This window comes from Amblyomma mixtum, chromosome 8 (genome assembly GCF_055824585.1).
Source record: "Amblyomma mixtum isolate Tamu chromosome 8, ASM5582458v1, whole genome shotgun sequence".
NCBI lineage: Eukaryota > Metazoa > Arthropoda > Arachnida > Ixodida > Ixodidae > Amblyomma > Amblyomma mixtum.
The window spans coordinates 54,657,855-54,679,249 of NC_143019.1; the positions used below are offsets into that span (position 1 = coordinate 54,657,855).

At 48.0% G+C, this 21,395-nt stretch overlaps 1 protein-coding gene across 1 annotated transcript in view; it reads left to right on the top strand.

Moving 5' to 3' along the window:
• LOC149332472 (A-type potassium channel modulatory protein KCNIP1-like) overlaps positions 1-21,395 on the top strand; it is a 164,902-nt gene that overhangs the window by 30,643 nt on the left and 112,864 nt on the right. The gene's annotated exons all lie outside the window — the stretch shown is intronic.

The following is a 21,395-nucleotide window of genomic DNA, read 5'->3' on the forward strand; positions in this document are numbered from 1 at the left end:
GTGGACTATCGCCGCCTGAATGCTGTAACAAAGAAAGACGTGTACCCGCTTCCTCGGATTGATGATGCCATTGACTGCCTGTTCTCTGCATCGTACTTCTCATCCGTTGACCTACGGTCGGGCTACTGGCAGATCCCTATGCATCCCGAGGACAAAGAGAAGACCGCTTTTATCACACCGGACGGCCTTTTTGAATTTAACGTAATGCCTTTTGGGCTCTGTAATGCTCCTGCAACTTTTGAGCGATTTATGGACGCGATCTTACGGGGCTTGAAATGGCATATTTGTATGTGCTATCTCGATGATGTCGTCATTTTTGGCCGGACATTCAATGAGCACAACGAACGCCTCGCCCTTGTGCTGGATTGCCTGAAACGCGCTGGTCTGGTGCTTAATTCGAAGAAATGTCGTTTCGGTGAACGCCAGACGTTGGTGCTCGGACACCTCGTCGACAGTGAAGGTGTCCGCCCTGACCCGCAGAAGACCGCGGCTGTAGCATCATTTCCAACACCTCAGACTGCAAAGGAACTTCGCAGCTTCCTCGGACTTTGTTCGTATTTTCGCCGCTTTATTCCCCGTTTCGCTGACATCGCTCACCCGCTCACGAGCTTGCTCCACAAAGACGCTCCCTATGATTGGACATCTGAGTGCGATTCTTCTTTTCGTCAGCTTAAGTTTCTCCTCACATCGCATCCAATTCTCCGCCATTTCAATCCTTCTGCCCCAACAGAAGTGCATACTGATGCCAGTGGTGTTGGCATTGGTGCCGTGTTAATTCAGCGTTATGGCGACAAGGAACACGTCATTGCTTATGCCAGCCGTTGCCTGAGCAAATCTGAGCGTAACTATACCATTACTGAACAGGAGTGCCTTGCGGTAGTTTTTGCCGTTCAGCGGTTTCGCTGCTACCTCTATGGGCGACCTTTCACAGTGGTTACCGACCACCATTCCCTCTGTTGGCTGATCAACCTCCGTGACCCATCTGGCCGTCTTGCACGGTGGGCAATCCGTTTGCAAGAGTTTGATTATACAGTGTCGTACAAGAGTGGACGCCGACACGCTGACGCAGACTGTCTTTCTCGGTTGCCGCTTGCAACGACGGAATGTGACGCCGACGACTTTGACCACTACATCGCATCCATAGAACCTAAATTCCCCGATGCCCGTACATTCCACGAGGAGCAACGGAAGGATCAGCATCTCACGTCATTCTTTACCGCTGCGCAGGCCCCTACAACCTCCTGTGCATTCTGTGTACGCGATGGTCTTCTCTACAAGAAGGTCTACTCCGCAACTGGTCTCCGTTTCCTTTTGGTTGTGCCTGAAAGTCTCCGCTCATCTGTTTTGCGTGTCATGCATGACGATCCCACTTCGGGCCACCTGGGTTCTGCGAGGACACTCCACCGCATCCAAGAGCGCTTTTACTGGCCACGTATGCGCGATACGACAGAGAAGTATGTGGCTAGTTGTGCACAGTGTGCGAGTCACAAACGTTCCACCGGTCCTCCTCCTGGTCTTCTTCACCCGGTGACGCCTCCCAGATCTCCTTTTGAGAAGGTTGGGATAGACCTCTTGGGACCTTTTCCCAAGTCCCATGGCTGCAACCGTTGGATTGTCGTCTGTACAGATTACCACACTCGTTACTGTGAGACAGCTGCTCTCCCCTCGGCTACTGCATTTAACGTCTCTGTCTTCCTGCTGCATTCTGTGATCCTGCGCCATGGACCCCCGCGAGTCGTAATCAGCGACCGTGGCCGCCAGTTCACCGCCGATATTGTTGAAGCACTCCTTCGATTGTGCACAGTGCAGTTCAGACATTCTACCCCTTATCATCCACAAACCAATGGTTTAACGGAGCGAACCAACCGGACACTCACCAACATGCTTTCCATGTACGTCGCTCCTGACCACAAAGACTGGGACTCCATCCTACCTTTTATCACATACGCATACAACACCGCTCAACATGAAACTACGGGTTACAGTCCGTTCTTCCTCCTCTATGCCCGCTCTCCACGACACACCCTGGACACTATACTTCCGTTCTCCACCGACGATGACCCTGGCATCGCTGAGATCCTCTGCAATGCTGAAGAAGCCCGCCAACTAGCTCGCCTGAGAACTCTCGCCTCACAGGACCGCTCCAAAGCCCGCTATGACGACCATCATCGCCGAGTCACCTACCTCCCTGGCGAGTTGGTCTGGGTTTGGCGTCCACTCAGGAAGCGTGGCTTAAGCCAGAAACTGCTCGCGAACTATACCGGTCCCTATGTCATCTTGGAGCGACTCAGTGACCTCACTTATAGGATTGCGCGCGTCACCGCAAGCGGCCGACGTTCTTCCCGCACAGAACTCATCCATGTCGCGCGGCTGAAACTTTGTCATCCACGTGCCGATGCCTGACTCGCCCAGCGGGCTTCGCCTGCGACGGGGGAAGTGTTACGGGATTGGAGAAACGCAGGAAGGGCAAGGCCGGAGAACAAAAGAAGAAGAGGTTTAGAGTGTTGTGCCCCGCTGGACGCTGATTCCCGCTCGCCGATCGAACCTCTCGCCGCTGGCCTGTTGAACCAACTAGAACACCCCGGCTATAAAGATTATAGCCGTAACAATATATATATATATGTCCTCCAACGACACGGGCATTAAGAGCATCAATTTTCGGCCATGTCTGCCCAGACCCTGTATGTCCATTATCTGAGTCAGGTATGGAATTCCAGCACGGACCACATCTGCTGAGTAGCAGCCACAAGTTGCTGCGATTCGAAGCCACCTGGTCCTTGCTCCTTGCAGTCGCTTTACCCGCAGCTAGCTGACGCGTCATTTTCCCCGCAGCTGACGCGCATTAGGTTTACTGGTCAGGTTTCACGTCGGTTCGGGAACGAAAATGCGACGAAGAAACGAGCTCTCGCGAATGCCGAGCGAAACTACCGCATGTCGAGTCGACTCAAGCCTCGCCTCATCGTATACGCCTGTTGCATAAGTCACTCGTATCTCAGCGCTCCAGACGTCACGTCGAAAACGCCGCGCGCAAACGCTGCAAGAACGTATAAGGACCAGATGGCGACGAGGAGCAGGTCTCCTCCTAGCAACAGCATCTTCCCTACCCGTCATCATTTCTTCGACATACAGACTTTCTTTTTTTCTCTTGTTTCCGGATCAGATGAGTACGGGTGCTCCTGCCGATGTGCTTGCCTTTCAAGTTGCACGCGCCCGTGATTTACAGGCATGCACCGTGCAAGCTAAAAATAGCTCTTCGTCCTTACCTTCAACACGACGTGCGCTTGCAGTGTAATTTGACTCGAGGCTTACGGAAAGCACACGGCGGAAATGCGATCATCTAGAGATGTCTGCGTGAAATGGAAGAAATGTGAGACGGAAACAATACAGACAGCAGACAGAATAACCCCTGCTGTAGCAAATCAGAGTGATTTCGATCGTTGTTGACAATTCCTTTTAAACTGGAGGAGGTAAGAAAATTTCCCAGAGCGACGAAGGTAATCGAACACGAAAGCAGAAGTAGAGAGAAAGCGAATATTTCCGAGAACGTTGTGCAACGTGTCGGGTTTCAGCGAATTGTAGCATACATTACTCATTTGCATGTGTACTCTCTGTAGCGAAAGCGTATAGGAGGTAGATGAGGTGAGTAATTCATTTAGGCACTGTCATACGAGCCACCCTCGAGAACTGATTGCAGTTGCGAAGGAACATACATGCACCATTCGTCTGCATCTGTACCAAAAGACTCAGCCGGGACGTAGCGCTGCAGGGAATTCGTTCCCGCACGCACATGTCCCGTAAACATTTGTTCCCGACTGTACGACATTTGAGATATCTTTTAGGGCTGTCGCAATTTTTAATATAGCTTTGTCATTCTCTAGAATTCCTGTCCTCTTTGCGAGAAGTTTCAAATTTCTCTTCCGAAAGCTTCTAAAAAGACGCTGACGTAACCGATAGCATTCTCGTTTTGAGCGCCTGCGCGGTCGCGTTCCGTGAATATTTTGTTCATTCGTGTTCTTCCGTCTTTCTTCATATTGCTTCGTGCTGTCCGCTACAAGACGTCTCTCGCTTTCAACTCGCCATCCAGATTGTTTCTCCAGTGAAAATGCGAAGCGCCTATTCGTATGACGTCACACTCGCGCATGATCAGTCAGGAGTACGAACTAACAGGTGGTATGGAGCGCATAAAGCTCAACTAAGATTTCCAAGCACATTCTCCTTGCTATTAGCCATGTCTTTCAGGAGTTCCGAAAAAAATATCGAGCGTGGGTGAAATGAGATTCTTTGAAAACAAATTTCGCCGCTACTTGTCGTCTGCCACTTTTTTCTCTCTAGAACCTCTGGAAAGAAAGTTGTGAGCGGGGGGAGGGGGGGGGGGGGGGGGTAGAACTCTGCGTAGATAATGAGCCAGCACTGCCGACATCAACTCGTTCAGGTTCCTCTTTCCGGTGCTATGCGAGACCTTTTCGTCGTCTTTGAAACTCGACCTCTTGTGATCCCAGTTTGCACCTATTTTTTTTTTTTTTTTTTTCCCCTTGAAGACGATCAAACCGTGCAGCCCGTGGCAGGTCTCGTTACATCTGTGCAGTGTTGTGGAAGGAAGCCATCGCATCTTTCGGGCCTCATGCATAGAAAAGTAGCGCATCAGCGAAATGTGCATGCGTGTACCGAAATAAATGAGCTGCATTATTCGGCTGCTTCCCTACGTACCTAAACCACAAATATATTTGGTCCAGTTTGGTTTTATTTTAATAATTACGTTTGGTTTGGTTTATGGGGTTTAACGTCCCAAAGGGACTAAGGCTATGAGAGACGCCGTAGTGGAGGGCTCCGGAAATTTCGACCACCTGGCGCTCTTTAACGTGCACTGACATCGCACAGTACACGGGCCTCTAGAATTTCTCCTCCACACAAACTCAACCGCCGCGGCCGGTATAGAACCCGCGTCTTTCGGGTCAGCAGCCGAGCACCATAACCAATGAGCCACCGCGGCGGCTTCTTTTAATAATTAAAGCTTATCTCACGGTCAGGCGACAAAGTGCTCCAGGTCAGATTACTTAATTAGCATCCGCGGTGGCTCAGTGGTTATGGTGCTCAGCTGCTCACCCAAAGTACGCGGGTTCGATCCCGGCCGTGATGGTTTCACTTCGATGGAGGCGGAGTGCTAGAGGCCCGTGCGCTGTGCGATGTCAATGCACGTAAAAGAACCGCAGGGGGTCGAAATTATTCGGAGCCTTCCACTAAGGCGTCCCGTGTAGCCTTAATTGCTTTATGACGTCAAACCGTGTTACCATATGTTTGTGACAAACATTAAGTTTGTGACGTTAAACTAAACTAAACAGAACCAAACGAAACTAAACTAAGCTAAACCAAACTAAACTGAACAGATTTTCGTACTGTACAGCCTTCGTCAAAAGTCTTCGGGACGCATGATTCGGGACGCACACTTAACACTGTTACACTTATATTGCACACATTAACGTTATTTGTTACTTGTATTGTGAAATTGTCGTGTGTTTATCGATATCGTTGTATTAACCCACTCCCCTCTGTAATGTCCCCACCCTGAGGGTATCAATAAATAAATAAAAATTTGCTTCACAGCCATGTAGTGGTGAACTTGTGGCAACCTGGAAGCTCAGAATATTTTTAGGGTAAGGGGAACACTCACCCTCAGCTATGAATACGTTAGAGTTATCACAGAGGCTCCTCTACGGGGCTCGAAAAAAAAAAAAAACCACGTGGCCCGGATACCTTTGAGCAAGGCTGTACATGAGCACACGAACTGCTCTTTGAAGGAATGCGTACGGCGCACTTGTCGCACGCTTATTCAAGCATTAGTCCCTATTCGCTCTCTCCAGCACACACCACATGCACGTTCGCAGTAACGAATAATTCGCTATTGAGAGGCTAGTCTGCTCAAGACAAGGACCACCACACTGCCGCGCATTCCAAGTAAACGCGAATTCACCGAAACCGGTACTCCAAACCAGACGGCACTGAATAGTCAACGCGGAGTTGCGACATGTTCTACGCATTGTGTTCACACGCCTACTACATCGCGCCTTTTAAGACAGCTCTCTCGTTCCTGCCCCCCGATGGGAAGTTCTGCATCGTTTCTGTCCTGATGGGACATCTCTGGTTATCCCGGATCGACAAAATGGTGCAGTCTTCAGGAAGCTGCAGTCACCAGCAGTTGAGTGCAATTAGTGGCCTGGCCGAGTTGACAAAGTGGCCCGCACGGATGAATATACGCCGCTTGCTGACCTCTCATCGCCAATCATGATTGGCTGACGCGTGTACGAACGTGTCCCAATTGCGATACGAACGTGTCTCAATCTCGAAACCGCTCGATCATCTCCGCGAATTGCGTCCCACGATCAAAGCTGACACCGCTGCGTATGGCTTTCACAACGCTGCATATTTTTCGCGGGACAAGACACAGAGTGCAGTGTTCGCCGAGTCTTGCGCTAACATATATCGACGCGCGGTGCCCGTCCTGCATTTGCATTCTGCGCCAAATGGCATGCAGATCGCGCCAGCTCCGGCACTGAGTGGGAGTTGGCTGGCGCGCACTTACGCAACGAGTGCTGCCGAGATGAGAAGCGTGTGCTCGCACGATGGAACGCGGCTGGATCTAAAAAAAAAACGAGCAAAACGCTGAGGCAGCGTAGGAGTGCCGAGCGTTAGCAGTATCGAACGAATATTGCGTCATTAGTCATCTTCGCTATTTCCGGTATAAATTTTTCGTTATATCCGGATATTTACTTTTTTGATGCCAACGTATACAGCGCAAGAAGACAAATCGGTTGAGACCACTTCGAATGTCCTAGGTCAATTAGTTTGGTCGTAATGGAAGATTGAAGTTTCAAGAAGTCACGGTTCGGGGAACCAAAGGTCGTCGGTGCGAATCCCTAAATGCTCTACGCTTTGATTAAACTAATCATCTTATGCTCCGTAGCGCGATGAATCGTTTAATACTACTGCGAAAATTCTACGCCAATTAGGTGGTCCACAATCTGTTTGTTTGGTTTATTGGGGTTTAACGTCCCAAAGCGACTCAGGCTATGAGGGACGCCGTAGTGAAGGGCTCCGGAAATTTCGACCAACTGGGGTTCTTTAACGTGCACTGACATCGCACAGTACACGGGCCTCTAGAATTTCGCCTCCATAGAAATTAGACCGCCGCGGCTGGGATCGAACCCGCGTCTTTCGGGTCAGCAGCCGAGCACCGTAACCACTGAGCCACCGCGGCGGGGCCTCACAATGTGTGTACCAATGGTGCTATCCACTGGTCCGCCTTGGATGGCCTTGTGTTTATTTAATAAATAAATAAATAAATAAATAAATAAATAAATAAATAAATAAATAAATAAATAAATAAATAAATAAATAAATAAATAAATAAATAAATAAATAAATAAATGTTCTTGTGTTTCATACTAACGCGACCTTGATTAAGTAGGGCATTACAGCTAACACTCTAAAAAAGACAAAAAATGTTGGCGACGAAAGTCTGCGGATAAATTTCACTTCCCAGTACGTTTAGTATTCTCCTGCGCGTCTCATGTTACGCGAGCTATGACACAGAGGGCTAAATGTGAACTCCGGCCCACAACCGCCGCGGTGGTTCAGTGGCTTCAGTGCTTGGATGCTGGTCCGAAAGACGCGGGTTCGATCCTGGTTGCTTCAGTCGCATCTCGACGCAGAAGAAATGCTAGAGACCCTTGTGCTACTGTGTGATGTCAGAGCACGTTAAAGAACCCCACGCAATCGAAATTTACTGCAACCCTCCACTACGACGTCCCTCGTTGCCTGAGTTGCTTTGGGACGTTAAACCCCATAAACGAAACCGTATAAACCTAACCTTGCCCGCGTCGGCTGAAGAATACTCTGCTCGAAGCTATGGCATCGCAGTTTGGTTTGTCTAACGAATATTTTATTCTTGACTGCGTTGTATTTTGCGTGCGCCGATCACGTGTAGGAGGCCTTATCTTTCTTTTTGCTGTGGGGAGCTGCGACGAAGGCAGTTCGTGGTTTGTTTGGTTACGTGGGTGGCGTGTTTAGTCCGGTGGTCTAGAATAACGCCGGAAGAGACAAAAATGATAAAATGTTTGCAATGTGTCAGACTAGCGACGCAGTCGATCGTTTAGGAGGGAAAGAAAACAGAAACTTAGGTGACACTTAATTCCGTTACGTGTTGAGAATGCTTTAGCATTGTGACCCTTTTATGGATCATAACAGATGTTTCCAACCGGATTTCCCCGCACTTTGTTTTTTCCACCTTTTAAGTTTTCCTGCCTTTTTGGTGACGTCATTTGTGGCGTCACACTCTTTCGAACAATCAACAAATTATGTGACGAACGCCGCAGGTCGCCGCTTTTTTTCTGATGGGGCTTCCAAAGCCATTGAAATAAAATTAGGGACCTTTTACGTGATACGTAGGAGTCTGCAGCTACAGCTGTGGGAACTCCTAGTGGACCGCTTTAGTAATTGCAACGCAGCCTTCCTTAAGAACACTTGAACAGCTTAGAGAACACATTAAACTACTTTGTTGCTGCTTTATACATCCTTCATAATCACTATGGCATTTCCGTTCGAGCTCCTTGAGGAGTCGCTTCATTCATGTCGCAGCATTCCGCGGAATTCAGCTGTAATAATATGATAGCGACAATAACCTGAGCTAAGCTTAGCTGAGCTAAGCTAAGCTATGCTATGCTATGCTATGCTATGCTATGCTATGCTATGCTATGCTATGCTATGCTATGCTATGCTATGCTATTCCGTGCTATGCTACTCTGTGCTATGCTATGCTATGCTATGCTATGCTATGCTATGCTATGCTATGCTATGCTATGCTATGCTATGCTAGAGAAGCGGCAGCATGATCGTGTTCGCAATCTTGAGAACATTGATTCTCAGGAAATGAAAGGCGCAGTAACTCTCTCCGTTCACGCTGGACACATCAACCGCGCCGTAAGGGAAGGGCGGAAGGTGGGAGTTGAAGAAGAAAGAGAGATAGAGGTGCCGTAGTGGAGGGCTCCGGAATAATTTCGACCACACGGGGATCTTCAACGCCCTCTGATATCTCACAGCACACCGGCGCCTACAAAGAATACACACGCCGAGGAAATACGAGGTCTGTTAGAAAAGTATCCGACCTTTGGCCGAAGAAAAAAAACTGGCATAACTGGAGCGTTAGAAACCTAATAACCTTCAAAGTAGTCTCCTTGGGGCTCCATATGTATCTCCCAGCGGTGCTGCCATTGTTGGAAGTATTTCGAAAAGACCCTTTTCGGAATGGAATTTAGCTCTGCTGTCGTTGCAGCCATAATGTCCTTTCTTTTCTGAAATCGCGCTCCTTTCAATGGCCTCTTGATTTTAGGAAACAGCCAGAAGTCGTAGGGGGACATATCAGGAGAGTAAGGAGCCTGTTGAACTACAGGAGTCTGGTTTTTCGCCAGAAAAGTCTGAATCAAATGCGAGGAATGTGCAGGAGCAGTGCCGCGAGGGATGCGCCAATTTCTTGTTGACCTTAATTCCGGTCTCTTGCGCCGCACAGCACCACGTAGGCGATGGAGGACATCCCTGTAGTACTGTTTAGTCATTCTTTGACCCTGTGGGGTGCGTACTCGTGGTGTGCCACACAGAGGGATTCAAAAAAGCAGTCAGCATCACTTTGACATTGCTGCGCACTTGTCGGGCCTTCTTTGGTCTTGGTGACGTGGAATGCGTCCTCTGTGACGACTGGGATTTGGTTTCCGGGTCGTACCCGTACACCCAAGACTCGTCACTAGTGATTACGGCGTCGGTGAAGTCAGGGTAACTGTTTGGGGAATCCAGCATCTCCTGTGAGACTTCAACACGAAGCTGCTTTTACTCCACCGTGAGCAGCCTCGGCGCGAATTTCGCCGCATCTTCCTCCATGGCCAAATTTTCGGTGATAATGAAATGTTCAGAAAAATTGCTGATGTCCACCTCTTCCGCAATTTCTCGGATAGTCACACAACAGTCCCGCATCACCACAGCGTTCACTTCGGCAATTACCTGGTCATTTCGGCATGTTGATGGCCGACCGGAGCGTGGCTCTCTCTCCACGGATGTGCGGCCGTCTTTAAACCAGTTGCACCACTGCTTAATCTGTGTGCTGCTCATAGCATCATCACCGAAAGCCGTCTGAACATTTCGAATAATTTCCACTTGGCTATCGCCAAGTTTCTGGCAAAATTTGAGGTAGTAGCGCTGCTCCTCTCGCTCCGCCATTTTTCTTGCAACAAAAAACCGACGAGAGCACTGCTCACTCCCTCACTCAAACGCTGCTTCCCAGCGACTGACGCTATCGGCAGGCGGGAAAAAATTCGTGCATGCGCACGGGGGTTCAAGGCCGGCTGCTGTAAGCGCGCTTGTTTCATATCCATCAGGTGTTCGCAAAAAAAAATAAAGTCGGATACTTTTCTAACCGACCTCGTATTTTCTTGCGGTTGAAACAAATCTATGTATGCCCGCATCCCAATCCTTACGCGTCTCCCAAGTGCGCAAGTCTTACTACGAGCTACGTTGGTTCTGTGGCGAGAATGCGTTCCCTGTTATTGTGTGTATGCTATATATACCGCCGGTGTGGCATTTGAGGCTTTTCAGCGCGCAGCCGTTCCAAGAGCTATTTTGGCAACATTTCCTTCGTTTCCTTCGTTTCGCTATTCTCTCGATACGGGTCACGATCGCTCTGCCTTGCTCCCTCCCCATCTAAATGCCCGCTGTTTGCGATCGAGGAGTCCGTGACCCGAGACGAGTCAAAGCCCGTGGCAAAACCTCGAACCACCGCTGGAGAGGATATCAAAGGGGGAGGGGGGGGGAGCAGGGACGGTGCACTTGACAGCCCTCTCATATTTCGCGGTTGAAAGGGTTTTGAAACAACCCATCCTCTCTCTATCAGGACTTTGGTTGCTGCATAAAAACCGTCCTTTCCAGGAGTAAAATGGGAGAAGAAGAGGGGGAAAGGAGGTTAAGCCTGGAGAATGGCTTTTCTCTCGCTTTCTACAGCTTATTTCTGAGCAGTGGAGCACGAGAGAGCGATGGTTCTGCGCGTTCTCGGGTCACCCAGTGTACTCGCACTGTCGTCTAGAAAAGCGCGTGTGAAGCCAATTTGTTTAAAACCGAAACCCCCTTCGACGGCAGCATACGTGCTTGCTGGATGCCGCGAGGTGTCGATGACGTCATTTTGCGCAAGCCCGTGTCGCCGCACGATGGTGCCTCGAAAGATGCATCCGCACAGGGTTTCGAAAGTACTTCACGTCGTCTGCGAGCTTTTTGTTTTTGTTGTTGTTGCGCGATTTTCAAAGCTTTATTTTTGCCCCGACAGAGGCAGGTGAGACTTGGCGAAATCGCGTCGCTCCGCTCAAAGGTTGTGACGTAAGAGAGGAACGTGCGATTTCACGTCCTCCATTGGGCAACCAAAAGAATGGGATGAAACGGAAAAGATGAGTGCTTGTGTGCATGTGTAAGTGAGTGTGTGTAGGCGTACAAAAGCTTTGGCTGCTACTATTTTCACACTTTTGCTCCCTTTCTTGTATTACGTACGAGGTTTCTTAACATCGGATGTATTTATTCTTCTTTTTTTCCTAGTTTAGAAAACGACAGCGCCCCCTCCTAATACCATTCCCCTCCTTGTGCAATAGCCTCGGGCCCGTCCCTTCTGAATAAATTCATTCATTCATTCATTCATTCATTCATTCATTCATTCATTCATTCATTCATTCATTCATTCATTCATTCATTCTTCTTGGTTCACTTCTCCACTTTCCCGTGTGCGGGTGTTCGTCCCCTGTCCTGCTACCTTCTTCGTTCTGCTCGTCTTCTTCTATTTCCTCACACTTCTCCTTGCGATCCTTGCTGCAGGTTCATTGATTTTCTATTGATTTTCAATGACCACCTTTTAGAAGTTTTAATGAATCTGCACAACAAAACTTTCCAAGCGTCCTCGTCCGCCCTGACTTACTCCCACCACGAATGAACTATATGCGGCAACTTCTCCCCTTATTCTTCCTTATATCTGTCGCAGATAAATCCCTCCGTGGGCTTAAGTTCAGTCCTCACCTTGCTTGACAGCCCTCGTTCGCGTTCACTTCAAGACGAGGATTAACTCGACGACGCTTTTTAAGCGGGAACTGAACTTTTCCTTTTGCAGGAATGAGTCTGTCGCAGGGATAAGTCTGTCCACTGAGGAACCGCACCCTCAGGCTGCGTGCGGTGAAGAAATTTACGACGTTGTGACGTGTGAGACCTTTAGAACCTTGACGGTCGAGATTTATTGAAAGGAGGCTCGCGGAGGACACAAACGAGTCTAGCGGTGGTAGCAATATTATCGCGCCTTCCAGTCTCCAGGTCACCGTCAGGAGGGCTGCGTTTGTAATTCGCTATGGCGCCACATTCGAGGCGGTATCATCGCGTAGTAAATGTGAAGTGCATCAGGAGCCCCAACCTTACTTTGTTGTGTTTTGTCGGATGCCGGTTTGTAGAAAGTACCGGGTACAGCACGCTACTGCAGCGCCAACCGTGTCAAGTTAGAGACCGCGCACAACTACGAATTTGAAGTTAATCACGACTCATCCTGAAATACTTGTTCAATAATTAACGCTGTCAGCCCCAGGTTAGCTATTACGTTTGATAATGACCTTGATGGATGTTTTTTGTGCGCATGTATAATGATGGGCGAAAATTAGGTAACAAAGCACAGGCGCTATGGCTTAGATGAACATAATAGTTAGTGGATGGAAAGGGTACTGGGCCGGCGTAACAACTGTTTTTGACTGCACTCCGTGGAGCAGTCGCGGAGTAAGTTTGAAATAGTAAAACAAGCGCAAACTATTTGACGGCGGGCAGAGGACGATTTAGGACGTAGCCACTCGTAGCTGTCTGTATACATCCTTTGATGACAACTTCCTCGCATGGCTGTGACCGAAGATGATTATCCTACATTTTAACCACCTCCTCGCTTTCTCTGAATCACAAAGCAAAGGCTTTTGCTGCTCCCTCAAGTTGTTGTTTATCCAAGCTTTATCCGTCCACCCGCATCTCAGCGGTGTTTCGTGAAAATGCGATTCGAGGCCGTGACTTGTCTCGAGTTTCCTCCGTAAGAACACCCGTCGTAACAGAATGCTCCTTAGGGACTACACAGCCTATTAAGAAAGTTACCCTAGCAGCTACATTGGGTGCAAGCTCGCCAGTTTACTAAGCCTTGCCGCCCCTTGAGTGTGCCAGCAAGGTCGTATACAGGGTGTTTCACCTAAGACTTTCTGCAATTTTAAAAAATAAGCTATTTGAAGTAGATGCGCGCTTTTTCTGGCATAGCATTGTCAGCGGTGTAGTACATCATAATGCAGCTAAGACGTGCTAACTAGCAGGCTTGTTAACCGATATTTAATAGTTAACTTTTAAACTATTACCGTTGGGCTCCTTAATTACTGAGAGGCATGTAGCCCACCGTAAGTAATGTCCATATCCGTTTTTAGAATTTCAAGAACGCGATTATCCTCGGCGCTGTGGCCCAACAAATTTTGGCTATCTCGATGAATTAGGTTCACTGGAGAGGTTGCTTTGCCTGCAAGCTTCTCAAACCGCATGTATTTTGGCGCGATGTAGGCGAAATTTGTTGGGCCACAGCGCCGAGGATAATCGCGTTCTCGAAATTCTAAAAACGGATATGGACATTACTTACGGTGGGCTACATGCCTCTCAATAATTAAGGAGCCCAAGGGTAATAGTTTAAAAGTTAACTATTAAATATTGGTTAACAAGCCTGCTAGTTAGCACGTCTTAGCTGCATTATGATGCACTACACCACTGACAGTGCTATGCCAGAAAAAGCGCGCATCTAATTCAAATAGGTTATTTTTAAAAATTGCAGAAAGTCTTAGGTGAAACACCCTGTATAGGGCGTATATATAGCTCGTATATAGTTCCAGCTGTATCCGTGCACGCCGCAGCTCAGAAGCCTTCTTGCTTTTTGCCAGTCTCTTTCAGGATCTGGCCTCCGATGGAATCTGGCCTGAGAGAAAATCCACAAGGTTTGGGGGCCGGGGGGGGGGGGGGGGGGGGGGGGGGAGAACCGGTGGCTCACGGGAGGCTTGGCTGAATCGTAGCAGGGAAGCGGTCGATTCGAGGGGGGCTCGCGGAAAACCAGCAGCTGTCGCCTTCCTCGCGTTCTGCGTGGCAGATATATGCGCTCCCGATAAACTTCTGGCAGGCCCCTGTGTGTATGCCTCTGCCACGTGGCCTCTGCCCTTTCTTCGCACCCTACTATATACTCTTTGCGCCGCCCGGTATCGTTCGTGTTGGCGGAAAACTCTGGTTTGTAGCAGCTGTTTCTTTATATAGTAGGAGGGATCGACAGATGGTGTTGTTGTATAGGGCCAGGCACCATTCAGCGCAGGTTCCCGGTAGGGTGTTATTTATTTTGGTTGTCGTTACCCTGAGGACTATGCTTTGTATTAACTGGTGTCAGTGTGTGTCTAAGGAGGTTTTCATGGGACGACTGAAGTCAGCGTATACCTGGCGGTTTAGTTGAGCTGAGAAGAAATGGCGTCAGTCCAGTTTGAACAAGTATTTGGGGGCAGGAGCCTTAGTCCGCTCACCGACGTTTCGGCAAAACGACTTGTTCTCTTCTGGGCGTTTCGAAAAGTTGGCTACTGGACTGAGACTTCCCCCTCAACCTTTGCTCTCTTTGCTTTGTGTTTTTAAGAATCCCATATTCCTGCCTTCGCTCTACCGTGAATTAGCCCAGTTTGGTAGAACTTAATGGGAGCAAAGTTTCCCTTGCGGGAACACGAACAGGCGATACAATTCTCGATTACTTGAGAAAATTAGTAAGTACTCATAGGTGAAAGCAGCTAACCGTGCACAAGGCAGGAGTCGATCTGCAGCAGAGAGGACATGTTCTTTGCAAAAGAGAAGACAGAAATCTAGCTTCGAGTTGTGATTTGCTGGCCATTCAATGACTGACCTGACGCCGTTAAAATGATGGCACGTACCTAGACGGGCTGCAAATGATAGTAATTTCCAGCTGCGTAGAATAGCGCGAATGCGACAGTAAGCGAATAAACTTTATTCGTTGGATACATGTATATCCCGGAACGCCGCTTGCAGTCTCCGCTAGGAGCCCTTCTGCATGGGCTGACAGTTGATTAATATCATAGCTTCAAGAGAGGATTGAACTGACGATGGGCTTCAGCAAACTATTACAGTGAAGCTGCATCCCCAACGGATGGAGCTAGAATGGTGGAAGCTAAGCTAATTCCAGTAAGGGCGCCAAGCTGAAGGCCGTTTTAAACGCAGTTACGCAAGCCATTGTCGAACGTTGGCACGACCATCTTGCTGAGCGAAGTTTCTTGTAATCATTTTCGAGATTACCTCATCCATGATAATCGGTGCACGAGCACAACAGAGCAGAGTAAACCAAGTTTGTCGTCTTACAAAGCTTGGAAGCGTCCATTCGTCGCGCCAGTAGTGACCTTTCAGAGCCTCGCTAAGCTGAGATTGTCCAACAACTTTTGAACATGGCTTGTTTTGGAAAGCTTTGAGGCTGCTCTGATTTTCTGAGCGTCTTTTTTATTTGTGAAAAAAAAAAGAAAATGTTGGACGCTGCACAATGCGCATTAAGCGCAGGATAAAATGGGCATTGAGCCAACCACGCTGAAAGAAAAGGCGAGATTGCGAAACTTTAGTGCCCGTCAGTGATAACCACTCCTCTCGGAGACGTCCCGACGGTTCGAGGCCTCAGTTTATCATATTCTTTTTCGCGCTTTTTCTGAATGCTTCAATTCTCGAATAATTCTTGAATATGCTTTAGCTAAAAAGCCCGCGTCAGTTGTACGCTGCCTCACAGATGAATAATAGAAATGCAGACTCGTCAAATTTGGCCTGGAGCAGCTTTTTTTTCTCATCCCCCCATCTGCATCTGATACGACGTGAAATTAAAGTTCGTTTAACGTGATACTAAATTTCATGAGTTGGGCGGAACAAGGTGGCTGATAACCACCGACGGGTGGTTAGTGTGATAATCACTGACTTGTGAAAATTTCAACGAAGCCCTTGATAAAACCAACAAATGCGGCTTTCGCACTATTTTGTAAGTATGGATGAAAACCACGCCGTGATAATGAGAGGATGCGGCTTTTAGCAAATATATGGTGCTTGGATGCCCAAGTTATCTCCTAGTGACAGCGCACATTGTTCGATGGACCGATTAAGCTCGTTTTGGACACCATACACGGAGAGAGAGAGAGAAAGAGAGATTTTCAGTTGCTTGCAGTACCACCAAAGCGTCAGATTTTGAGCAGTATCGCAAAAACTAATGCGCTTTTTTTTTTGGAAAGCACCCTTATTCGACTACTATCTTATTTTGATAACAATGGTAGGGACTGATATCAGTTTTCATTTAAGCGTGTTGATTGGCCGCTGGCACAGAAGTCGGCCGTCAGTTTGGCACAGCGCATTGTTCATACTTACAAATTAGTGCATACTTCAAGAAATAGTTTTGAATAAAACGTTTGTGAGCAAACTTTTTATCTCTTACGCCTCAGTAACGCTAAGCAGGTTCAGTTGATTTATGGCATTGCCGTTTCTTGCACATATATTAGCCACGAGAAATTCCGACTGACGGAAGGAGGAGGAGGAGGAGGATGTAGAAGAGGAAAGGCAGGGAGGTTAACCGAAATAATAATCGGTTTGCTACCCTACACGGGGATAAGGGGGTGAGGGGATAAAAAAAAAAAGAAAGAGAAAGGAGAGTAACAGAAAATTGAAGTCACTATAAAACGTCACTGTTCGTTAAAGTCAAGGAAGGTAGTATAACTGCAACTGGTCGAAAAGTTTGAACTTCACCCGCGGAAAAGTAATAAGATGATGTGATTGTTTCAGTGACTACCACTGCTCATACTCACATTAGTAAGGTTTCTAGTGAACTCAGTTTCGATCGGGTTCTGAGGAGTTTCATTTCCGAAATCGAAGCCAGGTACTGGCAGCTGTGCTAATTGTGGATTGGACTTCGGCGATATCTAAGCATCCTGAAAGAGGGAGAGAGAGGACACAAAGAACAAAATTCACAGGGATAACTAACTAACTATCTTATTTGTTGGTCAACGCGATAGCATTAGAAGTTGTCGATGCCTTTACTGGAAATGAGGTCCCTTCCGGTTTAGTGACGTCACTTCCCCCTCCAACTATTGATTGAATTGTATGACTGACGACAGAGTTTTTTCTCTATGGAGCTTTCAATGCAGTAGCGATTTTTTTTTTTTGCCGCCGTGAAAAAGACAATTGTTATTATTTTTTAACAGCACAATGTACTGGCCGAGTTCATCTTGAAGACCAGGTTTTCTATTAAACCTTCAGTTGTTAGTCAGCGCCCATGTCGTCTTCTTTCTCGTTGGTCCTTTGTCTGTTTAGCGCTGGTCTTCAAGATTTACTATTTTTTGTTCTCGTTACATTGTTTTTTTAGTTTTGGGCTAATTATACCTTACATGGCAACGCATTGCACTCAAGATTTTCAGTAAGCGAACATTCATGTTTGCTTTCACGCTCTGGAAGTCTGTCAAAACTACTTTAAAACGCGAGAACCTACCCTTTAAAGTCGTTCATATATCCTGAGTTGCTCGTAAAGCTCTACTTTCCTCCTACTTTCGATACGGTAGTAAATCCGTCTCGATCCACTCGCACCTTGGGCCGTGAAATCGGCTCTTACGCCACCTACGTCACGCCCATCTGGTTACGAGAGCCGCCGAGGACTTCACGTCTTCGAGAACCGGCCGCTCCGGGAATCCTCATGCACTTCGGGAATCGAGAAAAAAGAACGAAGGGAAAGAAGTGCCCGAACCTGTCATCGCCTTCCCACTTATTTTTCCACTCAGACAGTACTCGTATTTCAAGCAGTCTTCGAGACGTCCACCCCTCATGTTCTTATATATATATATACATATATATATATATTCAAGTAAGCGGGGGCAAAGAAAATGCAAGTAAAAAAGGAAACTTGGGAATGGAAAGACCCGTTGGAGCCAGCCTTCTGTTCCGCTCCACCGAGCGTTCCTAATGCCCGCTTTAGTATTGCTGTACTGAGCCGCTCTTTAAGATGCTGCGGGCTTGTTTACGAGCTCTTGCGCAGCGCGAAAAATATATAAATAAAAATAAAAACCGAAAGTGAACTTGGTAACGTATGCAATGGAAAGCGGCATTAAGGGCGACGAGGCGTGGAAGGCAGGAGACGAAAACCGTGGAATCCAATCAATCCGGCGAACGTGATCGCTTGTAATCCCGATCCCGAAGAACCGTTTGCGGAAGCAAGACGGAAGTGCTGCACCGCTTTCTACGTATCTCGCTCGGTGTTTCTCTTGAGTCTTCTCCGCTGTCTCTGCTGTGTCGCCTTTGCAACGGAGCCGGTCCTTCTTACAAGTGCGCGGACGACGACCCTTGAGAATGTACTTGGAGACGAGGCACTTGCGAGCATCCTGAATCCTGTTTTTCTTGGGTCTCTCTGCTTTCCTCACTTGGAATTCGCCGAACGGTGGACCTGCCTGGGACTCGAAACGCGATTTCGTATCTCAGCGTATATATACCGACCGAGTATGATTCGTCTCTTGCGCTGTGAGATGGATTATTTTGGTTTGAGTTTTTCGGTCCTCCTCTCTGTATCGCTAAGACATCGCTTTATATGTACAGGGTTTTTCACCTAAGACTTTTCAGAAGTTTTAAAAATAGGCTTTTTCGAGTTAGGAGAGCGCTTTTTTCAGCATAGCGTGTCAGCGCTGTAGTACATCAGAATACAGCTAAGGCGTGCTAACTAGCTGGCTGGTTAACTAATATTGAATAGTTAACTTTTTAACTATTACAGTTAGCTCCTAAATTATTGAGAGGCGCGTAGCCCACCTTAATTAAAATCCATATGGTTAGCAGAATATCGAAAACGTGGTCACCTTCAGCTCTGTGGCCCAACAAATTTTGGCTGTTTCGGCGCGTTACGTGCACTGGAGAGGTTGCTTTACCTGCAAGCTTCTCGAAAGCGCGTGTATTTTGGCGCGATGTAGGCAAAACTTGTTAGGCCGCAGCACCGAGGTTAACCGCGTATTCGACTTTCTATAAACTGATATAGTTATTACTTACAGCGCTCTACACCCCTCTCAATAATTAAGGAGTCTAACGATAATAGTTAAAAAGTTAACTATCTTATATTATTTAACGAGCCTGTTATTTAGCCCGCCTAGCTGCAGTCTTAAATAATTCACCTCTAGCAGTAGTATGCCTAAAAGAGCGCTCTTCTAACTCAAAAAGCCTATTTTAAAGAATTTTGTAGTCTTAAGTGAAGCAGCCTATATACGAGGTCTGTTAGAAAAGTATCCGACTTTATTTTTTTTTTGCAAACACCTGATGGATATGAAACAAGCGCGCTTGCATCACGTGACCTTGAACCTTCGTGCGCATGCACGAATTTTTTCCCGCCTGCCGATAGCGTCAGTCGCTGGGAAGCAGCGTTTGAGTGAGGCGGTGCGCAGTGCTCTCGTCGGTTTTTTATTGCAAGGAAAATGGCGGAGTGACAGGAGCAGCGCTACTCCATCAAATTTTGCCATGAACTGAGCGACAGCCAAGTGGAAACCATTCGGAATATTCAGACGGCTTTCGGTGAAGATGCTATGAGTAGCACACAGATTAAGCAGTGGTGCAATTGATTTAAAGATGGCCGCACATCGGTGGAGAGCGAGCCACACTCCGGTCGGCCATCAACATGCCGAAATGCCGTACATTCATTGCCGTCATTGCCGTACTGAACGCTGTGGTGATGCGGGACCGTCGCGTGACTATCCGAGAAATTGAGGAAGAGGTGGACATGAGCAATTTTTCCGCACATTCCATTATCGCCGAAGATTTGGCCATGGAGAGAGTTGCGGCGAAATTCGTGCCGAAGCTGCTCACGGTGGAGCAAAAGCAGCTTCGTGTTGAAGTCTCACAGGACATGCTGGATTCCGCAAACAGTGACCCCGACTTATTCAACATCATAATAACTGGTGACGAGTCTTGGGTGTACAGGTACGACCCGGAAACCAGATCCCAGTCGTCACAGTGGAAGCATTCCACGTCACCAAGACTTCAGAAGGCCCGCCAAGTGCGCAGCAATGTGAAAGTGATGCTGACTGCTTTCTTTGGCACCCTCTGTGTGGCAGACCACGAGTACGCACTCCACAGGGTCAAACAATGACCAAAGAGTGCTACAGGGATGTCCTTTGTTGCCTACGTGATGCTGTGCGGCCCAAGAACCCGGAGTTGAGGTCAACAGGAAAGTGGCGCATCCATCACGACAATGCTCCCGCACATTCCTCGCACTTGATTCAGACTTTTTTGGCGAAAAGCCAGACTCCTGTAGTTCAACACACTCCTTACTCTCCTGATATGGCCCCTGCGATTTCTGGCTGGCTCCCAAAATCAAAAGGCCATTGAAAGGAGCGCGATTTCAGACAAGGAAGAACATTATGGCTGCAACGACAGCTGAGCTAAACTGCATTCCGAAAGGGGCCTTTTCGGAATACTTCCCAAAATGGCAGCACCGCAGGGAGAAGTGTGTGGAGTCCCAAGTAGACTACTTTGAAGGTGACTAGGTTTGGAACGCTCCAGTTATGCAAGTTTTTTTTCTATAGCCAAAGGTCAGATACTTTTCGAACAGACCTCGTATATACACATATCAATGGCTTGGACGGGAGGAGAAAGCTTAACTGTGTGTATATATATATATATATATATATATATATATATACATATATACATACACACATTCACATAGAAGGCAGGCACTGCTCAGTCAGACAATTTATTGACATTGGCCTTCCTTGTCTAGAGGTCATTGCTTACAACCCTCGCCATTCACTACCGGCAAAAGCGTCAGCAGCCTCCAAAACTATCGCATTTTAAGCGCACAACGTCAGTAGATGTCCCCGTGTTTTTATGCGAAGCATATTACTAGAGCTACACTACAGCCCGTCGAGCGCGGCGGTGGAGCTACCATTGACCTTTAGCGTGACCACGTGACACACGTGACAACATGACGTCACAGCAGAGGAGAGATGGGCTGCCGGCTCGCGCGGTCGGCCGCGGCGGTGGAGGCTCCACATCAGAGGCGCTGCAGCTGACCACGTGACGCTACAGCAGCGGTATAAAGCTGAGCTTGCCTCGCTCTCCGGGCACTTACGAGGCGGCCAGGTGTTGGGACGCCGCCTAGAAGCAGGGCTGATTTGAACGAGAAGCGAAAGCTTCAGCGTGCCACAGAGACCGATGAAGAGCGGGATGAACGTCAACCAAGGAAAGCCATGTATTACCAAGCCTAGCCATCAATATGCTTCGCGTCTGACTAGGCTTAACCT